The sequence below is a fragment of the Saccopteryx leptura genome, chromosome 3, assembly GCF_036850995.1.
Source record: "Saccopteryx leptura isolate mSacLep1 chromosome 3, mSacLep1_pri_phased_curated, whole genome shotgun sequence".
Lineage (NCBI taxonomy): Eukaryota > Metazoa > Chordata > Mammalia > Chiroptera > Emballonuridae > Saccopteryx > Saccopteryx leptura.
This window is the reverse complement of record NC_089505.1, coordinates 298,834,719-298,856,173: the sequence shown is the minus strand read 5'-3', so window position 1 is coordinate 298,856,173 and position 21,455 is coordinate 298,834,719.

Here is a 21,455-nt window from a genome sequence, read left to right as displayed (position 1 = left end):
AAGTGGGACAAGAGCCAAACAAGACGTCAAATCCAGTGAAAAGTGGTGCTTTGTGTACACCCACCTCCTGAAGTGCTGACAAGCAAGAAAACAGCCATTCTTATAAGGATGTGCTAGCTTTCCAGGGAGGTTTCATTTTTCACTGTGGGTAAATGAGAAACTCTGGAAGTGCATAGACCAACAATTAGCTAACCAAGAGTCAGCATCCAGTCAGCAAGATGAAGGCATCTTAGCGGCTAGGCAGAGGCTTGTAGCTACCGCTACCGATTGGAAGGGCTGCGGGAACTTAATTTAGACTGGTGGGAGGAGCATATGAACGGGTATACTTCCATCATCAAAAATATTCTCTAAAAGAAAAAAGAGGCACGTGTATCACTAAGCAGGCTCTCTATGCTGACAGGAGGGAGCCTCAGTATTCCCAGTTGGCTTCTTGCTGCAGAATTCATACGATCTCAGTAGCTTGCTGCCCTGCCAACCAAAATTCTGAAAACTGTTTTTTTCCCCTCTCTCCCACATTGCCAAGTTCCTTGCAGTCTTAAGTGTTGGAGAAAAGGTTGCTGGAGTTAAAGCAGTGGCTGGGAGAACTTCCCATGTAAGCAAAGCCCGTTCCCAGTGGCTGTTTCATGTTCGTTTCTCCAGCTGAGTCAAATCCAGCAGGGGCAGGCTTGTCATGAGGCGTGCATCCACCCCGTCCCTTCAGCAGGGCCGGGATATTAAAGTCTGGGTGATTTAGGGATCAGTGAGTGTGGGCAGCCAGCCCAGGGAGTGCAACATCCCCGCTCCGATCTGGGAAGCTGTTCAGCTGGCTGTGCACTCTCCCCACCGCCGAACAGAGTTCGAGCAGATTTCTTTCCTTGTGCATTGAATGAGTGTGGTGCACTTCGGACAGAAGGGAATATAAGACATCCAGGGTGCTTTAGGAACACCAAAGGTGCTTTTTCTGGTTTTCACTTGGACATAAAACATTTAAAGTGTCTCAAGTTATTTTATACCAGAAATGTACAGATTCCAACACCAGCACCAGATAGCAATTTAAATTATTTCAGTAAGGAAACACTGTGGTACACAAACTCTCAGCAAACACCAGTGCCTTAAGCATGCTCTTTCCTACTATCAATTCCTTTTAATAGTTCTCTGAATTATGGCACTGAAAAAATTTTTCAATGTTACATTGTTTATAACACTTGCGTATTTCTCCAGAATGCCTAAAACAAAGAGACTTTCTTGCAAATGACAGACTGTAATTTCCATATTTCTACAAATCTCTTTCATTTCCTAAATAAACAACAGGAATTTCAATCTGAGGTCTCTGTGACCTGATGACTCAGCCAGTAATTAAAATTCCTAGTACCTCGTGTAAGCAACATTTTGGAGACCTGAGGGTCATGCTGGAGGGAACGGTCAATTCAGGACAATGAGTCAGTTTTCACTGTCACTGCAAATGTACTATCTGGGCTGCTATTTGATGTTATTCTTTTATGTTGATAATTAAGGGAGAAAGCAAACTTAGTAGATGCTTCAAGTTCCATCTTTATTCCTCTGTCTTTGCCTATTCATTTCCCTAAAAATACAGACACCAGGCACATTTTATTCTGGGATACCTAAGGACAAGTGTGTGTTAGTGTTTTCTAGTGGCTGCCAACCACAGGGCATCATTTCATAGATATAATTATTACCCTGACCTGGGGTTTAGTGCTGAATTAAATGCTGCAGATCCCCATTCCCACAACATTTGGGGGTAATTTTACCAATAATATAGTCAATTAAAAACTAAATATAAGATTAAAGAGGATTATAATTTTTTAAATTTTGAATTCTGATCTGCATTTTTTAATGTTAATAAATATAAATAATGTTACCTTTGCAACCTTCAGAATTGTGTTACAAAAAGATGCATGACAGTCATATTAAAATCTCAAAATATTTGTGCCTTTATAAAGAAATAGAGCTAGAAAGTTTGAAAACAGGAGTGTATATGCCTTAAAATACTACATACAAGTATTTTATCTTTTCTAAAAGAAAATAAAGAGCAAACTAAATCAAGAGAATATCTATGAGGCATTACTCATTTTGAAATATTTATAATTAATTTTTATTTGTTAGAAACTGAAATTTTTTAGGTTCCTTTTTCCTGCCAAATTTAAGTAGAAATTCTTGTAAATTTGCTCCTTTCAGTGTGTTTTCTGGTTGATGATGCCAAAATGCTTCACTTACTTTATTAACTAGGATACAGACAGGTTTGAAAGGCACCAAGTAACTTAAATATTTCACATGAAATAAACACTCTAGGGGGCCATTTGTTAACCTATACACCCGAACAGGTATTCTCAAATATCCTGGGGATACCTCTAGCTTTACCTGTGCAGTGTGTGTATGCGTGTGTGTGTGTATCTTTTTTTTCCAAAACTGTCATGACCTTCTGACAGATTGTGGTTCATTCTCCCTAAAAGACCAGTTCAAAAGCCAGAGTCTGGTTCTGCCCTGGGTCTTGTACAGTTGGCACTTAATTAATAACACATATAATTAAAAAGAATACTGAGAGATCACTTTATGTAAACAGAAATGAAAATACTGAACAAAAACAGAGCAAATCCATTTCAACCAGTGTAAAAATTATCGTGTATTTGACAAAGACCATCAAACAGTCAAAAAAATAGTAATAGATGATTTAAATCTCTCTTGCATCTCAGCTTAGAAAATATTCATAAGAACTTATTTGTGATGGTCAACATACTTGTAAAATATCTCCATTCTGAGTTTTTGAATTCTCACACAACCAATAGGTAATGCAAATTTACTCATCATCTGGCCATCTAAAGACACTAGGAGTATTCTCTTCAGAAAACACTCTGCTTGGTCTAAAACTTAACGTCAGGTTGTAGTAAGGTTGAGGAAGAAACAGCTGTCTTCTTATTCTGAGAATTTTTTATTTTTTTCTTCAGGTAAACTATTAGATAATTCCTAAGGAATTAGAAATGAAGATAACAACCTTTACCTTAAGTCTAATGGCCTTTGTTTTTGTTGGTTGGTTTCTTTGTTTGTTCTTTGAGGGATGAAATTTCTAAGCGACCTTAATTTTTTGGGATCACTTACATATCATGCCTGGTTGTGTTTGTGAAATAGATCACGTGCTCTTGTGAGTTCCTCTAGATTTCAAATGCTGACCTACATGTGCCCTTAAATATATGATCTTGGACCAGTTCTCCACTGTTCAGTTAACAAAAATACAGATTTATGTCAAATCTTGACACTTTGCCTCTAAGAAAAGTCAGCAAAAAAGAAGACAAGTGTTGATTTTGACCTCACAGTGCTTAGTGTCTAGTGAGAAACATAAACAAGTAAACAAAAATTAAAACACACTGTGATAAAAGCTATGTTAGGCATATCATGGGAGCATATCACTTAATCCAAATCTGGATGTTCAGAGAAATCTTCTTAGAGAAACTAGAAGTCTACATTGAAATTAAATAAACCCTGAGGTAGGTGTAAAAGTGGAGAAAGGTGGAGAAGGCTGCATTATAAAGTGAAGACTGGGTAGATGACAGGGGAGTGCTCTAGATAAAAGAGTCAGCATTAAGGTCCGAAAGGGAGAAGAAACAAGTACAAGGGTCTGTGTGGTAAGAGAGTGGACATCTGGAATCAAGTAGTTCAGAATCTTGGAAGCTAAAATGAGATATCTAGACCTCAGTTCAAAAGCAATGGAGAAATTTTAAAGAAGATTTTAGGAGAGTGTTGACATAATAAGATTTGTGTTTTAGGGAAATCACTATGACAGGCATGTGTGTGTAACAGACAGGATAGAGACAAGACAGAAAGGACAGCAAAGAAACCCTGGTCTTGGTGAAGATGGAGTAATAGAGATGCAAGAAGGCCTAGCCTCACACGGATGGGAGATGGGCTATCCTCTGGACCAAGGAAGGGGGAGGGCAGGGGGGCAGATGTAAAAGACAGTAGGATATACAGAGACAAACACTTTCAAATCAATACCTGAGAGCCTTTTGTTTTCTCAAAGAGCCATTATCATACAATAACAGGGTTAAGTGTTAAACAATTGAAAGAGCAGAAAGATGTGAGAAATTATGAATTGGTAAACACAGCAGTCTTCAAAGCTGTGGTATTTTTCCCCCCAACAGTTCACTCGGTAGTCCAGGTATATAAAATAAAAAAGGTAATGGTATACTTGATCTAGAATTGTTTCATGAATGGAGAGCTGAAGAAGAGATATTGTAGTATAGGGGTTCGACAGGCGTTTGGTTCCCGTGACCCACTGTGCCGAAGATAAACCCAGACCCGATTTGGCACTGGGGGTAAGAGCAAAGTAATACACAGATATGTCAAATGCATGATAATCAAAGGTGAATTCTGCCACACTGCACTACCTTCCAGCACTCTGCATAGATCAAGAAATAGGTAGTTTATAATTCCTGAACCCCTGAGCACTATAATCTAAGCTTGATAGAGATGTTGCCGATAGGTGAGGCGTACTCTGTGGAGAAAGATGTACATAGGATGAAAAGGAAAATGGAGGTCATGAATGGCACCAGTTGTACTGAGAGCATGAGAGTCAGAATAATTATGTAGCTTTGGACAAAGGATTAAGGGATTAGAATTGAAATGTTTTAATCTGATGGCATTCCTAGATGACAACTCTCTGATATATTCATGGGAATGGGTGAGTGAGCTGAATGCGTAATCTATTTTGTCTGTGGGTGCATGGGTGATGGGGGTTGGGATTATCAGGGGAGATCAAAAGTTAACCATGAATGTGAACAGAAGGATGGGCCACCTGCGCGAGAGCATTGTCAAAGGGCATTTGCTGGAATGGGGAAAGGCAACACAAATTCCTATCTAGAGAGCAGTTACTAGGGAAACAGAGGATAGCAGCACGGAGGGAGGGCCACGCAGTGTGCTGGGAAGGGAGGCATCGGGGCAGCACGTGTGGTTGGAAGCTAGTAACTCAGCAGTCGGAGAATGCTTTTCCCATCACTGGATCCTGTAATAAATAATTAGTTAAAAATGAGTATAGACTGTTCAACATTGCGTTGTTTCAGAATATTCCTGGTAAAGGTTTGAGAAGGCAGGAGGCAGAAGCAGGGAGGAACGGAACAAAGACCCAATAGGACAGGGGTTCCTGAAGGGCCGGGAAGCTTACATGGTGACTGGAGATTACTGGAACATGAGACGTGATAAAATTAGGTTAAACGCTATTGTAAAATAACGTTTGAAGCTGGTCAGACAAAGGGATTAGAGGAGTCTTGCCAGAGAGAATATTCCACTTGGAAAGTCATGGGTCTGGCAGCACGCGATCACAGCGAGGACGCCGGCAGACTCCAACAGGGCAGAGTCTAACATGGCTTTCACACGACTGAGAAAATAGAAATTAAATTTAACTACATCCATTATGAAACCACACTGGATTCCATTATCATTTAGGAAAGACCTGTTACTAGTGTAGCCAAACAAAAATTTTCCTGACTTCCTCATTTTTTCCTGCTTTTTCTGGCCCTAGAGAAGCCAGAGAATTGTTTAAGAATGTTGGGATTTGGGAAAAGAAAGGGAACAATTCAGACTCAGACGCAGGTCCATTCCAGCTGCCTGCCCATTACTCCCCTCTCCCTCTCGAAATGAGAAGGGCAGAGGGAAGGCAGAATAAAGTTTATCTTTAGGAAAGTTTATTTTGTCTCCATTCCCTTCATTCGGTAAATTTAAACTAAAAATCAGCACATGACCTGCTCTTGGAGACCCCCTAGAATGCGAGACACAGACTATTTAAGGGAACTGTAATATTTTTTCCTAAGAAATATTTAACCATGAAAATTTGGGGATGTCTAAGAAAAGATAATATTTGAATTTTTTTCTTATTAATATTCTTATTGTTTGGTACCTGCCCCAGGCTCCCAGTGTTCCTGAGGCTGTCCAGGTTGGGAAACGGACCACAGCCCTTAGACACTGTATTACAATTGTGCTAACCAGAATTTAGTCCTGAGCACAGAGCACCACCAGCTGGAAGGGGGTTGTAGGGCAAGGGTCTACTCAACTTACCTTTTTCTTTTACTTTATTAAACTAATTGGGGTGACGTTAGTTAATAAAATTATATAGGTTTCAAGTCCACAGTCTTAATACAGCATCTGTGTAATGCACGGTGAACGTACAACACAAATTCAACTTATTTTGATAAACTCTCTTGAGAAGTATAATTTTTACTAAACTTTTATTTATTCTGAAATTGGTTTCCAGAGTAACTGTACACATCTATGGGTACACTTGTTAGTAAGGAGAGATGAAAGTAGTTATTCATATATCTTACAAGTTAAATTTTTGTGACACTGTCACAAAGCAGGAATACTCTTCCCCTCTGGCTAATATCTGCTACAATTGACCATTGATTATATAGAAGAGAGATGTTTATCAGAGATTAGTTTTTTACTTATTACTTTGTAAAATTGACCATTATAAAAATGAGAATATTAATGACTTATGGTTGCTTTACAATGCTAGAAGCTCTTTTGCATTGGTAAAGCAATTAGAATGATAGCATTTTAAGAGTTAAAATGTACTTTAAGCTGTAACCAAACATAATATTTAGGCAATTATTAATGTGTCAGTGGCACTGAACTGTACATTTGGATTACCTTATCTTTCTGATGACTCTTTTACATGTATAGTTTAAGAAACATTTCTTAAATGCATTAAACTGGGAAAGGACTCCTTTACTTAATTTCTTCTTTTGGGATTCATAAGAAACTATACAAGTCATTATCCATGTTGTCTAAAATTCTCAGACTACGACATCCAACAAGCAGTCCCATGGCATTTTTCAGGTTTAACAGCACTTACATCAAGAGCTTTCTCTACTTTCTTCTGTCAGAATTTTTAATTAAATTTATTTCTTATTGCTTAGTTCACCACAGACATAATGATTCTTTTTCTTTTTGTTAAATTTATTTTTGAATTACAGTTGATATACAGTATTATTATAATAGTTGCAGGCACACAACACAGTGATTAGGTAGTTATATACCTGACAAAGTGATCCCACTGATAAGTTTAGTCCCCATCTGGATGTTATAATTAATAAAGCAAACAGGCAAACAAAAACAATTCCTCCCTTTCCTATAAACTCTAAACTTTATTCTCTATCTCACTAAATTCCTTGTAATGATTTTTTAGTAGATTTTAGATTGATTTCTTCCAAGTCATTTAAACATATATAAGAAAAAACTTCAGTAAAATGGAATAGAATAGTACCCATAGATAAGAAAGTCAAGCATAAATCTAATTTGTCTCCTTTTGTCAAACAGTGGGTCCTAGTAATTCTAAGTAAGAGACTTGCAACATGAATTATCTGGTTAGTAATTTCTAACTGGTAAAACTGGTAAAAAAAAAAATATAGGGAAACTATGATGGAAAAAAATTTAAATATTTATTTCTCAATGGAAAGGGTATATTAATAGAAGCAATAAATAGGTTGAAATTTTCATTTTCATGGATTATACCTAGTTTAAACAACTGACAAAGAATATCTCCCAGTGACCGGCCATATGTTACTGAGCAAGTTACAAGCACTTTCTGTACCTAAATTTCTTCATCTATAAAATGAGGATATCAACAGCTTGTAAAGTTGTTTTGGGAAATGCGATATAGTTTTTAAGTCAGTTCATGAATGTAAAACAATACTTGGTAGGCAGTAACTCAGCTTATCTGCTACTACTACTCCTAAATTGCTAAAAATTTTTGATGCAATCATTTCAACAAGTTCAGGCTTTCTCAATCAATAAAACATGCCCTCATCTGCAACTTCATCTAACTATTTTAATTTTCACTTTAGGTTTTCATATACAATGACCTGGTTTGTTCCCTGTCTGTGCATTCCTGACCTCATCCACACAATTGCCATTTTGCTTTCACGGTGTGTGGGTTGATAGCTAGTGCCACAGTTGAGCTACTTGGATTCTCTATTTATGCTCAAGCCAATCAAGATTTTGAAGTTGTTGACAGCAATAAAACTATCTACATCAAGGTCTGTATTTTGAATGCAACCCCAAAATAAATGGACTTGAACGATTGAGACCATCTCATTGGTTTAACAAGTAGCCTTTTACTAAAAATAAAAATAAAATAAAAATGAGTTCCCAAATGATTTAGTTCTTTAGAGGAAAACTGTAATCTGAGCCTCATTTATTCCAATCAACCTGGTTCTCATTATCACCTACCCCCAACGACCACACTGTCTTTCATCCCTGCCACCTCCAAGCAGATATAAACATACTCCACACACAAGGCATGCTGTCACTGACAGTTCCCATTCACAATACCAGTTAGGGCATGCTTCAGATGAATTGGTTTATGTGAGGGAAGAACTTTGCTATTCATCTACCTGATGCTGCCAATCATCTCTGATGAATTCCAGTGGTTTTTATGACCAAGGGGGGGAAAAAAAAAGAAATATCATATTTATATTCTCCTGGAAGATAATCTGAGCACAGTAATTTCTCAAAAATCATGAGTGGAACTCGGCAGGGACAATGTTTCTTGTCCTTTATAGCCATTTAATAACCTCTGAGTTTCATGGGAAATCTTCCCATGTATTCTGCCCCGTGTCTTTCCCTGTATTTATTAGTTAATTCATTTACTTGTTGCATTTTATTTTGGTGTTCCCTTTGAAAATGAAAATGTGTAACAACAAGATGCATTTGGCCTACTCAAGTTAAAGTTAAATACTGCCTTTTTAATTTTCACTTTCCAATGCAAGATAAGTGACAAATGACATAGTAATTTTCCTATTTCTTCATGTTCATAAAACATTGATAATATGATTTTTACCTTTCCTTTGTTCTCAATTAAATGAAATGCTCCAGTACAATTAATGTGCTCGTGCAATTTAGGTTTTCTTTAGAGGTTTCTCTTGTCTCTGATTAACAGCATTTTCCATCCATTCTGAGGACCAACCTTTGCCGCCCCCACCTCAGCCCCCACACACACACCACAGCTATTCAGAATGTTCCATTATGCCTGCCAGCTATAAATACAATTGTGAACCAATATCATTTTAATTGTTTCACTAATAACTTGTTTTAAATGATTCAACAGTCATCAGGAAAGATAAGTGCTCTTGTACCCTGCAGGCTTATGGGCATGAAGGTATGAGCCAGCAAGGAGTGCTATATTCGAATAATGAAACCATACTCGCAGGATAATGACAAAGCACTCACGTTGCTGTAAAGATAAATGAAAATAGTAGATCTTCTTTCCTTGGCCACCTAACATCCATTTCTCACTCCTGTTTAATCATTAGACCTTGCAAACAGATTAATACCCAAATACGCACATGCAACATGTCCTATGCAACAGCCATATGCTCCCATTTTTTCCAGGCAGGCTGTGAATGATGGAGTTAACGAGCTTTATAAATGCTCTTGTTAATTAACAAAAATTGTTACTTTCTCATTTGAGGGCGGGGCTTTATAAATTAGACTTAATTACACCAGATAATTGGAACTGCCAGGCTCCGAACAACCCCTTCTCATTCTGATCTTTCGGGTGGCAAATCAACAATTGCAACCCTTGCCTGTTTGTGTCGATGGATTTAATAAGCAAATGGCCCTTTTATGTTAATGGTTTACTGGCATCCATGGGCCTGGCAGGAGAAGCGTGCTGGGGGAGGGTTTGCTAATGGCAGCACATAATCACATTAATTAAAATATAACTGCCATTTAAAGATTTGTAGTGTGGAATTAGAGCATGTTGGGAACTGAGAAAATCAAGGCAGAGTGCATATTAGCACCATTACTGGGGGCTCCCCGCACAGCGGTCGGCAACCTCACGTGTCATAAATGTGATTTATGTGTGCTATTTGCTTTGAAATATATGTTTTTAGTTCACTCATTAAAATGTAAAAATTTGCAGTGTCTGCTTCAGGGGGTTCAAAATAAATTCACTAAAAGCGGAGGCCCATGATCTGCTTTTAACAAGTCCCTCCACAATGATTTTTTTTTTTAAATCATGATTTTTGTAATTTCTTAGAGTGAAATCAGCCATCTCTTTTTCTGAAAACAAATTTCAGTCTCTACGCTATTATAAATTATGTACTTTTAGTTATGTTTTTATAATTCAGTGTAATTTTTATTGGGTTTGTAATAAATACGGGCCCTCGCTTTGCTGCTTTGTTCTGAGGAAGGTGGCGGGAGCTGCTCAGTGCTTTAAAGTTGGGAGCATGCAGAGAAGAGAGTTGAGAAAATTTCTGGTAAAGCTTTTTATTAGTCTGTCCCTGAGATCCACTAATGAGTTTAAAAACTATCCTTCATCTAAATCAGACCTATTTATCCTGCACCTACAAAGAGGCTATAAATGGACAAAAGCCTGGATACATTGCCACGGGACCATGGCCATACCTAGGGAAACAATACTTAATAGATTCTTAATAACCTCTAAAGGACTCCAGTTCCAGGGACCAGCTTACTATGACCACATCTCATTCCATCAAAACCTTCAACCTTTAACGATGTAAAAATTGACAGTGAGTTTTTATTTTCATGTGTTCACCCAACTCACAAAGACCCCAAATTCTAGAACGACGATTTTAGCCTTCTGAAGGGAATCGACTGAAACACCCTGTGTCTGACTCTTGCAGGCAATGTGTTGCTATTTTTGTAAACTCTATGTATGGAAGGCTTTCCAACACCAGTAACTTGAGTACATTGTAACTAAAAAGATGAATGCTGTGCCAGACCCAGGAAACTGACAGCCTGGCCACATGGATGAGGGAGCTTTTCGTGGGGAATCCAGTGCCATAGCTGATTTTGTTTCTCAATCCACACCATTGTTTCTGAGGAAGCAAGACTTTTTACAGTCAGAGCTGGTTGCTCCTGAATTTCCAGCCCCATAAGGTCTCAGCAGGCTTGTTAGCTAGGTGTCGAGGTAGATAGTGGGAACATTGTGGCAGCTTTAAATGTTGACTAAGACATTGAAAATACATGAATTCTGTGCTAGGGCCCCAATGTTGAGGTGTGCCTTCCATTGGGGTGCTGGGCTGCATATCATGTTCTTATACTTCCTTCCTTCTAACTAGTGGCGTGTCTTTTTAGGGTGAATAGTTGGGTCAGTTTCTGCCTACAAAACAGAATTTTTATTATGTTTTACTTTTTCTTTGTGTGTAGATCTTGTCTGGATTCATACTGTAGCCCCTAGAAGAATTCTAGTTCCTGAAATATCATTTCTGGTTTATAAGGATAACCATCGAGTTTATGCCTGGAACGATGTCCAAGGATGAGCCAGTGCGACCACATAACTAATCAGGAATCTGAGACTCACATTTGATCTTGAAGTGGTCAGACTGAGATCTCAAAACAAGTGAACACAAAGAGGTGGTAAACCTGGGAGAAATACCTAGCTCTTTCGATTCCTCACCAAATTCACTTGCCAAAGCAAGTGAACTGCCAGGCTCCGAACAACTCAGTTCTTCTGTGTTTTACTAGAAAAACTGAGACCACTGTCTCAGGTTTTTGTTTGTTGTTCAGTTTGTTTTGCTGTTTCTTTTGATTCAGATTAGGAAACAGATTGTTAATTCCTTGTCTAGACACTGAAGGTTCAAATACGAAAAGACACGGGCTGAAGTAGTCTAGCGGGCTGGTAGAGAAACAATAGTCTCACACAGGAAGTGCTCCAATGACAATGTGTGCTGGGTATACTGGAAAGATAGAGAGGTCCTCACACATCCAAGGAGACAAGAATCATACATACAAAGAAAAGGATGTGTACAATAGAAAAAAGTAGTGAGAAAAATATGTGTGTTTTTTGTATCATCTGGGGCTCTAGTGGGAAGCAACTATTTGGCAGGATAGAAAGTTGGGGGCTAAATTTTATGCTATTTAATTGGGTGTTGGATCCAATGGTGGAAAGCCATTGACAAGGCATGTGGGTGACATGGTCAGATATGAGTATTAGAGCAATCATTGGTGTGATCATGCAGAGGATGGCTTAACAGGACAAAATTTGAGGCAGAGAAACAAGTCAGGAAGTGGTTGTAATAGAGCATCACTAGTCAGAATAAAGAGAAGGAATGCTTGGAAAAGACACATATGTGAGCAATGAGGAGAGAATAACCAGCTGGGCCCTCTCGTCTTCAGATGCAGAGGCAGGCTTCCCAGTGTTTCTAACAGGTCTTTTCCTTACTTTCACTTCTGCTTTACTTTGAAGATGCTAGAACCTCGGTTTTGATTGAGCTCTTTGAGGGTGGTACAGAAGGGAGGCTAAAATAAATGACTTTGGAATAAAACAAACCTGAACTGAGGTTCCTGGCTCTACCATTTTACTTATGATGATATTGCTTTGCTTGCTGGCTATGTTGCTCAGGGAAAGATACTAGCCTCTCTCAGACTCAGTTTCTGAATGTGGAAACTGGTATTTTTTGTAAAGACAATAACGCAATCCATGAGCTGATTTTAGAAGGTACTTAAGCAGGACATCTGGAGCATGGTGAGTGATCAAAATGTGGTGCCTGTCATCATGGTGATCAGTAAGAAGAAAGGGAAAGGGGCACTTCAAATAAAATGGGAGATTTCAGTGCAACCATCTCTACTCTTGGGATCATGAATGATACCTCCCCGTCTCCCTTAGCAAATGTCATCGTGTTGGCATACAGCGAGTATTTAAGGAAATGTGTCATATGTGCACAAAAGAATGAATGTCCCTGCCCACGCTCCTGCAAAGGATGAGCACTCCAACTTGCTGCTATAGTCTTGTATTTAAACTGTAGAAAAATCCCACCTTCAACATTGTATGCTCCACTAAATATTAAATGACAGGACTGAGTTTCTGGTAATGAGACTGGGGAATGCCATCACTCCACAGGCACTGGAGCCAGGTTCATTGCAATTCAGTACTACAGCAGAGGGACTTGGGCTGCCTAATTTAGTACCATCATCATTGTTTTTATATGGAAAAAAAAGGACTTAGAATTGGAAATAGACACTCACCAGATTTCCTGGAGTACCCTTGTTCTAGGAATGGGTAAGAGGTTTCTTCAGGCCCTCACTGACATATGGGTCTTCACATCCCAGCTGTCATGGGCACAGGTACCTGACAATTGAATAAAGCTGCCAGACTGGGAAAAGTGAGGATTCTTTCCCAATTCTAAGTATAAAGATGGAGCTGAGTCACTACAAAACATTTTTTTTCCATTTAGAAAACCAAACCTACAACTAAAAATAGAGAGCTTATACAGATCTAATCTCTGTTTGAGTTCTACCCTTCACACTGTTTCTAAGAAGAGTTTTCAAATGGCTATACAAGTAGCCATTTAAAACAATGAATCACTGCATTAATTGGGCAACCCCTCTCTATACAGAAAGTAACAATATGGGACAAAGCATTGCAGCCTATTAAATATCCCCGGTGACACAAAACCAAAATAATGCCAGCACAACAAAGCATGCGACATCAACTAAAAAAAGAAAATTATTTAGGAACTTCACAGAATGCTCAGGGATAATTCAAGTACAAGTGACTTATTGTTGCAAGCTGTCCTGTTCTTTAACAGATAAACTGAACATCAAGGTCTTTGCTTACTGCCTTGAATGACCACCTGAAAATATGAGAATGCTGCCTGGCAGCAGATTTCACAACCACGGCGAAAAGAGAATCTATATCACTGACGTGGACAAGTTCAAGTTATGGCCCCTTTCCAAACTTGGCAGTGCTTCCAGAATTCTGATTCAACCAGAAATAAAATGACATAGAATAACACTTGACCCAAGACCAAGTGTCAAGAGGTGAAAATAATGTCTAGGAAAGTCTCTGTGTCTAATGTTTCCCTCCATGATACTCACACGCAAATACACACATACACCTTGTGGTATTCCTGATGCTGTGATTCCATATTACTATATTAATTCTCCGTTTTTGAAATATTTACTAATATAGGTGCATATATATCTATGATATGTCTATTATGAAATTCTGTTAATCATTAAAACATTGAGTGACTGGCACAAAACAGGAATTCTATAAATACTACTGTGTGTTCAATGGAGGGCATTTATCTACAAAGTTGAATATTTTTACATAAGGTTGATCACAATGAAAGGAGCAGCTGTCCGGTGAAAAAAAGTAACATATTCTATAAGCAATTCAAGTACTCAAAAACTTCCACCCTGTGGACCGAGCCCATGCTTCCAGTCTTCCACTCCCACTCTAGACCTCTACAATTAACACGCAATGCTCACTTTATAAACCATAACTGTACAGAAAAACAAGAAGAGTACCTCTTATCAAAATAGAAAATTATGTCAAGGTTCCTACTAGAAACACAAAAGACAAGATCAAATTGGAACTTTTGACAAATGTAATAACATTTTAAACTAGTGTCTTTCAAATAAGAACCCATAGGAAGGGAATAAGAAAATTACCAAGAACACTTAGATGAAGGATTTACTAGGAAATACAGTGTGTGCCTCTTCTGTTGCCCATCACTACCCTGCAGTGAGCTCTGAAGTGGAGTGGCCTCTGGAGTGGATTCCCTTATCCTGGTTGGGACCCTTTGCTGGAGAAGAAGAGGCTTAGAAGAAAAAACACAGCACACACCAAAGGCTGTCACTGAAGCACTCAGAAAGACTAGATTTGTATCCTCTGGCATTTGGAAAGTGTGGATGGTTGATTAACATATATGGTCAAATTATGATGATTGACTATAACTGGCAGAGCAAAGCAAAAGAAGCTATTAAGGGGAAGCTATTTGGTATAGATGGCATGTTTTCTTGGAGACCACATGTGGCCCATTGAGGAAGCCAGTCTGGAACTGTCCTCAAAGAGGAATTGCCAAAGAGTAACATTGGAAAGTGTGGACTATCCCAGAGGAAGAGACAAGTGGCCAAAAGCTCAGGGGAAGAGAGAGATTTTATGTGCCTTCCAGCAGGAGGAGATGTGTGTGCCAAACCTGAGAAATGCAGGCCAAAGTCACTAAAGAGGCTACAAATGCCACCTTGGAAAGAAAGTAATTTGTGGGATCATATCACACCCAGAGGCTCCATTGCTGGACCATAATGGCATTGCCATGTAAGACCTTCTCTACTACACCCTTACCTCTGTCCATCTTCCAGAATCTATTATTTGGATGTTCCAGAACTAGCTAGGCTAGAATATGACAAATATTTAACTGGAATAGAGTTTGGGTAACAGACATGTCATTATTAGATTTTTTAATAATTTGGAATAAAATAATTGTTATTATGTAAAAATAACCAGAGAAAATATTGTTGAATCTCCTTGAAATTTCATCTGTGAGGCAGTAGTTAGTTAGTCCACTGAGAAGATCTGAAGAGGAAGTCATTGGGAGAATTCACAAAGTTAGTGTCTGATCACATCCTTCAACATCCAACTCATTCCAATGACTGACTGTACACTCACAGAAAAATAATAATGTTGCAAAAAGAGGGCCCTTGCCTAAAGGTGGTGAAATCTGGACACAACCAGGAATTACAGGACAATTAAGATAAATATGAGATTCATCTTCGTAGCAGGAGAAACTATGTGGGTAGAGTTGTGTGTGTTTATGCACACATAATGGACCAGGCAATACTGCTAAGGCAGTGATTCTAGGTGATTCTGTAGGAGAAGAGACAGTGGGCTGGGAAGTTAATGATGTTTAGGAAGAACCCACTCGCAGAGGACTCACCACCCAGGCATTTCTCTGAGAGCAGGTATTCCTTCTCCAGCCTCCATTCTACGGCACCCATGACAGAACATTGTATCTGGTCTTCAAGTGCTCTTCCACAAGCTGCTTGTATTCAGTAAATACTAGTCTAAAATGACACCTACTGATGATCACAGAAAATTTTAGGGAAGGCAACTCCATTGAAAAAGTGCACCATTAGAAAAATGGCATAATTTCTATCAAAGAAAACTAGGTCAATAGAATGTTTAAAATGGGTATATTTATTATTCTGAGAATGATAGGCATTTGTCCAAAAATTCAATAAGTATTATAAAAATTAGGTATTATTTCTATTTAATACAAAAGAAACAGTAGCTGAAATAAATAGAAGACTGGTTTTAACTAGAGAGGGAATTATTGAGCAGAAAGTTGGGTGGGAAATTTCTAGAATAATAGAGCCCAAAGAGTTAAAAGAATTATTAAAAAAAAATGAAGAAAATCTAAGGGACACAAAGGATTGATCAGAAGTTGGGATATATTTCTATTGGAACCAATATTAGGCTAAAAACAAATATTCCACAACCTCAGTGACTTAGAACATTGAGATTTCATTTCAGCCTCACAAATCTCCTGCAAATCTAGGTCATTCTCCAGAGCAATGTTCAGCATGTGCCAACTTAGTAATTCAGCAGGTGTACCATCATCGTGACAGCAGACACCCCATTTGGGTCTGCACTATACAGTTCACTGCCCAAAGCAAAGACCATGGCCAAGTCCTGTTTCAAAGAGGGAGGAAATGCAGCCCTTGCTTGTGTCTGGAAGAAGAGGAATCCAGCTGAGCAAATGAGGGTAGAGGCAGGCAGGAATATTCAAATACATTCCTCAGACACACACTTGTCTTCACATGGAAGGGACTCACTAAAAGATATATTGTATGCCTATTATTGCTCTGAATACTAGGTGTCAATAGCATTGTAACAACCTTGACCTATGGCATTTATGTTCTTCAAAAAAGAAACCAAATAGAATTGTCAAGAAATGGACGTTTGACCAAGAAAATAATGAACAACTAAAGAACATAAATAGCAAAACATTTAAAATGAAATATAACTCCAGAAAAAAGAATTAAACATTTCACAGAAAATACTCTATAGAATTATTTACCAACAACTTGGGAACTATAATCAGTGCAAATTATAGCTGAAAAATATTTATTTCAAAGATCTACTTAAAGAAAAGTAAAACCACCTGACTATACTAGAGACAAAGAGGGAGTGAAATGTACCCAAAGGTTAGAGATCTGCATGGCCTTTCTCCTGGGTTTATCCAATGAGAGAACTTTTATTCTTCTGAATTCTTAAACTGCTTACATATTATAAAAATTATTTATTTATGAAAATTTTAAGAATTATCTACATAGCCATATGGATAGAAGTCCTTCCATTTGATATATCGTCTATATTTTTAAATATATTCTTGAAGCAAGCAATATTATATATTTATATTTTCCAGATTTTAAAATTTAATTAAAATGTTTATATCATGTACAAATTGACTATTAAGTAGAAAGATATAAACCTCAAATAATCTGCTGCATCTCTGTTTTTTATGTTTGTGTATATTCTTTTTTCTCGATTGCCTTTACCAAGGCAACACTGGCTCTATTTCATTACAGTTTAACCTTTAATATTCTCTTGTGTCTGCTTGTCAACAGTACATTTATTGTTTCTACTTTCAGCACAATTTTTTCTTTTCATTTGTGTTCTCAGTTTTATTTTGTGGATCTTTATGCTTTTTAAATGAAATACTTAACTCAATTATTTTTCATTCTGTTTTAAAAATAATTCCATTATTTAAAGTTTTGTGTCTCCCAAACAAGTCTTTAATCCTATTTTGTACACTATGGTCTACAGCATTCCTATTTTTTTTCTTTCCTAATATTTTAGTTTGCTATCATCTTTCACACAGAATTTATCTTGGTAAGTATCTATTTCTTTAAATTTTAGATGATTCAGTTATCTTTTAAAAAATACTTTCTTGCATTGTGATCAAATTAAATTATGAGAAACTGAAATAAAGTTATTCTGATGGCCTAGAATATGAACAATTTTGTAAAAGATGTCTAGACATTAAAAAAGCATTCTCATGCCTGACCAGGCAGTGGCACAGTGGATAGAGCATCGGACTAGGGTGTGGAGGACCCAGGTTCGAGACCTCAAGGTCACCAGCTTAAGCGCGGGCTCATCTGGTTTGAGCAAAAAGTTCACCAGTTTGGACCCAAGGTCGCTGGCTCAAGCAAGGGGTTACTCAGTCTGCTGTAGCCCCACGGTCAAGGCACATATGAGAAAGCAATCAATGAACAACTAAAGTGCCACAATGAAAAACTGATGATTGATGCTTCTCATCTCTCTCCATTCCTATCTGTCCCTATCTATCCCTTTCTCTGTCTCTCTCTCTGAAAAAAAAAAAAAAAAAAAAAAAAAAAAGGCATTTTCAGGCTATTGCATACAAAATTGGATATACAGTGTGTCTGTAAAGTCATGGTGCACTTTTGACCGGTCACAGGAAAGCAACAAAAGATGATAGAAATGTGAAATCTGCACCAAATAAAAGGAAAACTCTTCCAGTTTCATACCTATTCAGTGCAGTTTGATGTGGGCTCATGCACAGATTTTTTAGGGCTCCTTAGGTAGCTATCCCATATAGCCTCTACAGCAGGGGTCCCCAAACTTTTTACACAGGGGGCCAGTTCACTGTCCCTCAGACTGTTGGAGGGCTGGACTATAAAAAAAAAAAACTATGAACAATCCCTATGCACACTGCACATATCTTATTTTAAAGTAAAAAACAAAAATGGAAACAAATACAATATTTAAAATAAAGAACAAGTAAATTTAAATCAACAAACTGACCAGTATTTCAATGGGAACTATGGGCCTGCTTTTGGCTAATGAGATGGTCAATGTGCTCCTCTCACTAACCACCAATGAAAGAGGTACCCCTTCCGGAAGTGTGGCGGGGACCAGATAAATGGCCTCAGGGGGCCGTAGTTTGGGGACCTCTGCTCTACAGATTCATCACTGACTGATGGCCTACCAGAACGAGGTTTCTCCACCAAACTGCAGGTTTCCTTCAACTGCTTATCCCACCGAGTAATGTTATTCCTATGTGGTGGTGCTTTGTTATAAACACGCCGATATTCACGTTGTACTTTGGTCATGGATTTGAATTTAGCGAGCCACAGAACACACTGAACTTTCCTCTGTACCGTCCACATCTCAACTGGCATGGCCATGGGCTGCTCCGCTGTATACACGGTGTTACGTCCTCATCTGCACATGCGCACATGCTGCCACATCATCCTACAGAAACTGGGAGGGTTTTCCTTTTATTTGGTGCAGATTTCACATTTCTATCATCTTTTGTTGCTTTCCTGTGACCGGTCAAAAGTGCACCATGACTTTACGGACATACTGTATTATAGACATTATTACTTCAACCTCATTCTCTATCTTATTTTTTTTTCTTGTTATTCTGTCACAATCAAAAAAAGCATTACTTTCTGACAAATGGGTTGTTTACATAAAACTCATCTGTTTTTCTAATTGTTTGCAGGTTTTATATAAAACATAGTCATTATTATGTATTCATTACTACCTACAACTTTTTAATATGAAGCTATTCATTCAGTTTCAATTCATAAATTTTGCTTCCAGTTTTTACATTTTAGATAACACACTTGCTACACCTGTTGTAGTTGTCCCTTTTTTTCTTAAGAAGAAAAATTCCAGTTTTTTTCTCCAGCAAAAGGGGATGTTGTATTAGTCATGGTTCTCCAGGGAAAGAAAAGCTATTTATACAGAGAAAGCAGAATGCCTATGTAATCTGTCTCTTTCTCTATCTCTGTCTCTGTCTACCTGTAGCCACATCCATATCCATATCTCTCCATAAAGGGTTTATAAAGATTTGGCTCACATGAGTATGGAGATGGAGAAGTCCCTTGATGTGGTATCCGTAACTGGAGGGCCAGGAAAGCTGTGTTGTCGTTGGAAAGACTTAGCGCTGATGGTGTAGATTCCAGCCTGAGACTGGAAGCCTCTGAAAACCAGGAGTGCACAGGGCTGCTCCAACATCCTGGCATAGAGCATTCACCTCTCTTTCGTGGCTTTGTTCTATTCAGGACTTCAAAGATAACAAGAGGCCCATTTACACTGGGGAGAGCAATTTGCTCTATTCAGAATACAGGTTCAAATGTTAATTTCATCATCTCCTCCTTCAACACCTTCACAGACACACCTGCTAATTATGTTTAACCAGCTCTCTGGTCATCCATTGGCCCAGAGTAGTTGGAAACATAAAATTAACTATTACTGACATATTGTGAAGACACAATGTATGAGATGCTCACTGGGCAGCCTTTACAAGAGTGGTTCACCATTTTTTTATGCAAAAGAATAAAACTTTTTCTGTTCTGTATTTAAATTTTTGTAGACAAAGATCAAAATTGAGGCTAATCCCTGTGTACTTATATAAGCGAGAAAACAAATTTCCACAAAATTCAAAATTTAATAATACTTGAATGTAATTTTTTGTAATCCAAGTTGACTAATGAACAAAATAAAATTCTCTTTGGAGGGGGTAGCATTTATCTAGTGGGATTCAGTTACTGTTCCCTGTCATCAAAACATTTACAAATTGCAAATGTACACCTTTTGTGAATGATCTGTTATGACATTTTACATATTTTATCTTTCAATAGATTGTGTCCAATCCCACACCTTGGCCTAAATGCTGTTGTTACATTTTTCCACTTTGATGGGAATGCTTTTATGTTCATTCTTTTGTTATTCAACAAAAAGTTTTGAATGTTTATTATACACTAGAAAATGTCCTAGATTCTTAGAGTATATCAGTGCACAATGCAAAGAGCTTTAAACTTTTGAAACTTCACTCTAGTGAGCCAGTTAATGTTAAGCATAATAACAAAGTAAGTAATATAGTATCTTAGCAGTTCGTAAATACTGAGAAAGAAAATGAAAAGTAGGGCAAGGTCTAGGGGACTGAAAGGGAGGAGATGAGAAGAGGAGCTATAATCTTAAAGACAGGGGTCAGAGTAAATCTCACAGAGGAAACATTTCAGTAGTTGCATAAAGAACAACTTCTAACACATTTTCTATTGTTACTCGTCTATTCTGTTTGATCAATTTCACTTAAAATGAATTTAGCAATTTGTGTGTGTCTGAAAAATATTACAACTATTTTAAATTTAAAATTATTGATATCATTTTTAATTAGTCACATGATTTTTCAGTCTCTTCCATAACTCAGAGATAATAGTCATTGAAAAAAATAGTTTACATAAATTGTATCTGTCTCATTAAAGTACTCAATTTAGTTTTATTTATTGGTTTTATATTAGGTTATATTTTTATCAATAGCTATTTTTCACATTATATTGTCCTTTTTCTAGCTACTTAAATTGATTAACTTTATTTAATTTTGTTTTTAGATATTTATTTATATTTAGAGTAGGAACTCTTAATGACCAAGGATAGCACAAAATTAATATGACAGTATTGGATTTTATCCCTTAGAATACAATGCATATTCATAAGTCCATACTGATATGGACATTGTCAAATATAGTCTACTTGCATATTTTCCAAGATTATCACTTGGCCACACCCCTTAGGTTTTCATATATAAAGATCTCTTAATGTTCTTCAGTTTCTTAAAGTTCTTAAGTCACATAACACTTCTTAGGAGAACTGCCTTAAACAAATGTATAATTGTTTTTATAATAAT